Here is a 7,290-nt window from a genome sequence, read left to right as displayed (position 1 = left end):
TATTTTACAACATAGTAAGACAAAGGCAGTGTGGTCTGTTGTCAAATCAGAGTTAGGTGTTAAAGTCAGTAGTAATGAAATAACTAAGATTAAAGTAGATGGTAATGTTCTCATAAACCCAGCTCAAATATCAGAGTGTTTAAATGAATTCTTCATAAATGTAGCACAGTCAGAAGTTGATGTAGCAGGATATCAGAGTAAAGTAAATCCCTTTGGACTCGATCAAGAAGCTGAGTATCTCAAAGATTTTAACCCTTTATTTGGCAAATGGTGAAAATAAAAACAAACAAAAAATTTTCAGTGCTTGTATTTATTTATTATGCTTAAAGAAATACAATTCAATGAGTTTTAGAAATTTTTGACAAAAATTATGAAATGTTGCTTATGAGCAACATTGCCAGTAGACCACATTTACACATATTATAGAAAAAAAGTGTTTGCCAATAACCTCAAGCAAAAGGTTTCCTGTACGTGAATAATTTAATGTATGAACACATTTACACATTCCTGCTGTGTAATAGAACTGTTTCATTTTCCCTTCTAGTTCTTCTTGCAATGGAATTTTTGGAAACAGTTCCTCTTTGGAATGGAGCACAATACTAGATTGCATTTTGAACACATGACTGTAGAAACTCCAGATGGGCAATAATGACAACGACCTTTGGGACCGTATACAGGCCAATGCTCCATATTATCAAATCGGACATCTTGTGTAACAGTCGGAGCTGTTGGCTTCCTCCTCGTCTTTTGTGGTGTTATGTCTATTGACGGCCTTCCTACTTTCCTTTTCCCTGAAAACATCAAACCCTTGCAATATCTGCCCTGAATGACTTCAGTGAGGTCTTCTTCTCCAGAGATTCTTTTCGAAATATCAGCCAGGCATTTACAATACTCAGATCTAGCATAAATCCAAATAATCTCATGTACCAACACCTAGTTTTCATTGGCACTCTGTAGAGCTCTATCAACATACCAGCAAGATCAACTCCTCCCATATGCTTGTTGTACTGACATATAATACTGTGACAGGGCACTTCAATTCTTCTTTTTTCATTGCTGTCCCATCATTTTACTGTTGAGAGTGATTACATGGGTAAAGTTGCTCACAGGCAACATAAAAGTTTTATGCTATTTACGGAATTCATTACAATATTAGATTGAAATATTTCTGCTGTAGACTCACCTCTGGGTATTTCTTGAAGATAATCTGCTAAGATTACTGCCAATTTATTGAAATCCACTCTTTCATAACCAAAATAAGACATCCCTGATGCTCACATGAGGAGATCTCTGTAACACCACTGCACAAACTGCCATCTTATTTGGAAAACCTTGAACTATTACAACAACTGGCATTTGCAATGCGTAAAGGATCGTTGCCTGGAGGCAACAATGCCAGTAAAAGGCACTGGGAAGTATTTGTTGTCCCATAAGGCCAACGTAAATTTGACGTTGCTTGAGAGCAATAATGCCAAATAATGGGTTAAAAAAGTCTCAATAAAGGATGTGAAAAAATGTTATATTGTCATTAAAAAAAATTCTGCTGGGTGGGATGGGACACCAAGTAAAGTGATTAAAGCAGTATATGACATAATAGCACCCCCGCTAGCTAAAATAATCAACCAATCTTTTGATCAGGGGTGCTTTCCTGATGTGTTAAAATAAGCCAAAGTGAGACCTCTGTTCAAGAAAGGGTCGAGGGAAGATATGGGAAACTATCATCCTATTTCTATTCTCTGAATCCTGTCAAAAGTGTTAAAGAAAGTAGCTGCAAATCAGATCAAAAATTGTATCGTAAAAAATGATATTATTGTAAGTAACTAATTTGGATTCAAACAAGGAAAAAACACACTGGATGCAGTAAATAACTTTATTGAGAAAATATGCAAATCATTGGATCAGAGGAGTAAAGTCGCAGATATCTTCTGTGATCTTTCAAAAGCATTTGACTTGGTGAACCATGACTTCCTTATCTACAAATTAAACAAATATGGGATTAAGGACAAAGCTCTGAAATGACTCACATCATACTTGCACAACAGAAACCAAAGGGTAAGTGTCACATCAAATGCAGTGAATTATTATTCTAATGGAGTACAGTATCACAAGGTGTACCTCTAGGCTCCATTTTGGGGCCAATCCTGTTCCTATTCTATGGAAATGACTTGCCCATAAATATAAATTCCCCGTCAGTTCTGTTTGCGGGTGATACTTCTGTTTTAATTGAAGATGATGCAGAAAAAATTCAGACCTCCATTGTCAGCACAATGGGTACTCTAGAAAACTGGTTCCAGTTAAATGTATTGAAACTGAACACTGCAAAAACCAACAATATGGTACATTTCATAACCAAACATTTGAAATGTGTGGATCTTAAAATACATCACCACAATCATCCTATGGAAAAAGTTAACACAGTCAAATTCTTAGGACTAAACGTGGACAACAACTTAAACTGGAGTACACATATTGAGTTCCTATCAAATAAACTAAGCAGCTTTGCATTTGCAATGCAAATACCAGAAAACTCTACGGACATGAGTACACGAAAACTAGCATATCATAGTTATTTTGAATCTATCATTAGGTATGGTATCTTTTTCTGGGGATATTCAACTAGTGTATCTCGAATACTGAAACTGCAAGAGAAAATTATAAGATACATGTGTAGTGCACAACAAACAGAATCTTGTCGCCCATTATTTCAGAACCTACAAATGCTAACAGTTCCCTCCATATACATTTATGAAATTATAATCTTTGTACACAGCAGACAAAAATTATTTGAGGAAAATCATTTTAACCACACATACAACACAAGAAATAAAAATAATTTTATGTTACCCACACACCATTTGAAATTATATGCACAAACTCTACAGTATATGGGGATGACAATATATAACAAGGTAATGGGCAAAAATATATTTAATATGAAACCAGAGAGTCTAAAAATAAGGCTACAGCAGATTCTGTGGGAGAAATGCTACTATTCAGTAGAAGAATTCATAGAGGATGACATGATAATTTGAGCAAGGGGGTAATTAATTGTTAGTCTTTTATTGTATGTGTAACAAAATTGTATTATTATTATGATACCATTTGTTAAAATCAGTTGTTGTAATTAATTGTTAGTTTTTTATTGTATGTGTATTTTTATATTGTATTATTGTTATGGTACCATTTGTTAAAATCAGGTGTTGAATGTATATGGTAAAACTTTACCAAAATTTAGACGTGTCTCCTGTACCTGAATCAAATGATTTAGATTATGTACGTTATGAGACTAATAAACCACAATTCACAAATGTCTGTGTTTACCCTTTAATATGGAAAGTAATCACTTAATGTACTCCATGAATACCGTTGCAACAATAAATCGTGAGTGAATTGGAATCCTCTAAAAAAGTGCACTAATTTAATTTTGGGAAGTGTGTACGTGTTGCTGAAAAGTAACAGTACAATGAAAATAATTGTAGCTACTCACCATATAACAGAGGTGCTGAGATACCCAGACACCGAGCAGCAAGGCATTATGGAAGACACAACTGGGTGGAGGAGGGATATCAGGGTAGGAGTTGGGGGACGATAAAGTGCTGCAGGGATTAGTGGGGCAGTTAAGCGTAGTCGGGAGTATAGACAGTGGGCAGAGGAGAGGTGGGGGTAGTGGAAAAGCAGAGAAGAAAAAGACTGGGTGTGTTGGTGGAATGAGCAGTGTACAGTACTGAAACGGGAAAAAGGAAGGAGCTAGGTGGGTAAGGACAATGACTAACAAAGGTAGGGTGACGCGAACGAAGAATATATGGAAGGGAGAGTCCGACCTGCGCAACTCAGAAAAGCTGCTGTTGTTGGGAAGAATGTATCAGGATTTCCAGTCTCTAGTCAAATCCTCAGGCCCATCCCAGAATCTCTTCCCAGAGTACATCTCTCTCCTCACCCCTACCATTCCCTGAACTCACTCTTCTACATACTTCGTAAAGTCCACAAACCCAATCACCCGGGACAAGTTTACTGTGCCCCCACTGAGAGAATCTCTGTTCCTATAGGCCTACACCTTCAGCCTATCACCCGGAACCTACCCTCCTATATAAAAGATACCAACCATTTCCTGCACCAACTCTCCACAGTTCCTGTCCCTTTACCACACGGAGCCCTGCTCGTCACTATTGATGCCACCAGCAAAACATTAACATCCCTAATGCCCATGTACAACTATTGAACACTACCTTTCCCAAGACCCGTCGGATTCCAAACCGACCACCTCCATCCTCCTTGCCATGACCAACCCACAACTACTTCTCCTTTGAAGGCATTACCTACAAACAAATCCAAGGTACGGCTCTGTGCACCTGCATGGCACCAACCTACTCATGGGTCATCTACAGGAATCCTTTGCATACACCCAGAATCCCAAACCCTATACCTGGTTCAGATTCAGTGATGACATCTTCACGATCTGGATCGAGGACGAGTACACCCTATAAACATTCCTCCGGAACCTCGACACCTGCTCCCCCTTTTGCTTTACCTGGTCCTAATTGACCCGTCAGGCCACCTTCCTCTATACAGACCTCTGCCTCAAAGATGGCCACATCAGTACCTCTGCCCATACCAAACCTACCAGCCACCAGCAAAACCTCCATTTCGATAGCTGCCACCTGTTCCGTACCGAGAAGTTCCTTCCGTACAGCCTACCCACCCATGGTTTGTCGCATCTGCAGTGACGAGCAGTTCCTCTCAAAATATACAGAGGCTCTGACTGAAGCCTTCACAGACCATAATTATCCTCCCAACTTCATACAAAAGCAAATCTCTCTTGCCTTATCTTTCCAATCTCCCACCACCTCCCAAAGTTCCACTGTCCGGCCACGGAGGAGCGTTCCCCTCATAACTCAGTACCACCCAGGACTGGAGAAACTGAATTACATTCTCCGCCAGGCTTTCGACTACATCTTGTCGTGCCCTGAAATGAGAAATGTCCTACCTACCCCTCCCACAGTGGTATTCCACCGTCCACCAAACCTACACAATATACTCGTCCATTCCTACACAACCCCTGCACCCGACGCCTTACCTCGTGGCTCATACCTAGAAATACACGTAGATACAAGACCTGTCCCATACATCCTTCCACCCCCCCCCCCCCTCCCCCTGCCGCCGCGGCGCACCTATGACTACATTCAGTATGTTCCTCCACTTCTCTACCTCCTTCTGAATACTTTCTTGAATTTCATCATCTATACTTTTCTTTTCATTTAGTCACTTTTGCAAATCTTTCCACTGCATGCAACACAACCTGTGGCTGGACAAGTTTTCGTGATTGTAAATGAGAGGGTTTAAGTTTTTCCAGTCATTGAAGCCTTTATTAAACTCTGAAAATGAAGATGACTTTCCACGATGATCCTTCCCAAAGAGGAGACAGGGAAAACAAAATAGAGAATCTTCCGACTGGCTATAAAGTAACCATTGTCTTCACACACGTTCGCCATTTGTGAGCTTTTTGTAAAACCACTTGCCATCGAAACGTCTATCTCCATCCGACATGGGAAACTTGAAGGTTGATACGTCAACTATATGAGGGCCATGTTCAACCAGCACAACTCAAATACTGTCAGTGATCAATGGATAGCTAGGCCATTTTTTTGGAACATTAAAAACTATTTCACCTATTTCTGGTGAACAGTCTTCTTTTAGTGGAGGTAAATCATGACAACCAACTGCTGATCCTTCCTCATCTAAAGAACTGTGTGTGGAAGATTCGTATGCTTCATAGTTGTTTTCTGAAACTGACGGGGTTATATGCTGGCAAGTTGATGGTTGTGGTTGGTTGTCATCATTTGTATGTGGATGTGTTTCCGTAACATCAGATGAAAAATCAGCATTACTCTCATCTTGATATGTTGCAGTGTTACGTGTGTCCACCTCCTTGTTGGGTTTTAGCCAATTTTTCAAGTCTCCTGAGAGGAGACTGTAAGAGAGAGAAAAATAAATATCTAGCATTTTTCACATGTCAGGCTTTATTTCCATTTTAAAGAAAGTTATTATTGTCATTCTGTGTTTTGTATTCCATACAAACGCTTTGAGAAATGCAAGAAAGTTCTGCTAGATTTCATTAACCCAGAGTGTCTCAGTGAAATGCTTGAAGGGACACTTCGTGCCTCATGTGGCAAAACAGCAGATATTAGTACAGTGGAAAAAATTCAGATATACTATCAATACCTCGCTTCTGCTTGGTATGTACATCAAAGTTGCTTCTTCAACACTGCCTGCTTTTATCAAAAACATTAATCTGAGATTATAATGATATTTATCGAATGTCATGACATTTTGGATAAAACAACTGATTTCATCTTTAATACTATTAAATCTTATGTGTAATTTTAACTGGTACGTCTGTTATAAACAACATGGCAAATGGCCAAATCCCCTTAGATAGCATATCAAATGTTACTAAAATAAACAATAAAGGTGCTACGATTATCAAACACGAGTATGTTCATACTTATTAATTTTAGTAAATGAAATGTAGTTGTGAGAAAGAAAAATTGGATAACTAGCATTGTAGATGAATGAGTTCATATTTTGACTAATCAAAAGTTAAACTCTGGTTTCTTATGTACTCGTTAACAACAAGACTGATAATTTTAGTATCTTCCCTAGGGACGCTTTTGGCAACACCTATGTCGATTGAAACTTATAGTGACATATGCATGACTTTCCACAGATTTTGATATGTATATATTGTTATAATGTAGTTTTACCTACTGCTACGAATTTAAAAAAATTGACTACGGAGCTGGGGGGGGACCCAGTCCATAAATTAAGCAGATTTATGTAAGAAGCATCAAATCGTAAATAGTGTGAATCTACTGCGAGAAAAATGGGGAAAATGTTTAACCCTGATACAACAAAATAAGAGTTTCATTCAAACATGAATGAATCATAGATGCTTATGAAGTATGAGCACGAGCACAGAAAACTTATTGCTATTACAGAACACATGACTCATCTTCCTTGATGTACGACCGAGCGCTTCCTCTTGCTACACGACCACAGATGAATGGGTAACTGTTGAGTATTGCAGGGCCTAGTCACTGTGAATGCAGCTCCGGTGAGCCTTTGAGGGAGGCAGTCAGCCTCACAGTTGACAGGATTAGAGTCGGCACCGTAGTCCTGCGAATTGGCGAAGACAGCACGGGGTTGCATGTCCCATCTGGGTTACTTCCGCTTGCCAGCTAACACAAACATCTACCACTACGAAGGTGGGTGGTGATTTTCAAACCTGCTGGA

This window comes from Schistocerca gregaria, chromosome 10, assembly GCF_023897955.1.
Source record: "Schistocerca gregaria isolate iqSchGreg1 chromosome 10, iqSchGreg1.2, whole genome shotgun sequence".
Taxonomy (NCBI): Eukaryota; Metazoa; Arthropoda; class Insecta; order Orthoptera; family Acrididae; genus Schistocerca; species Schistocerca gregaria.
Note: the sequence above shows the minus strand (reverse complement) of the source record.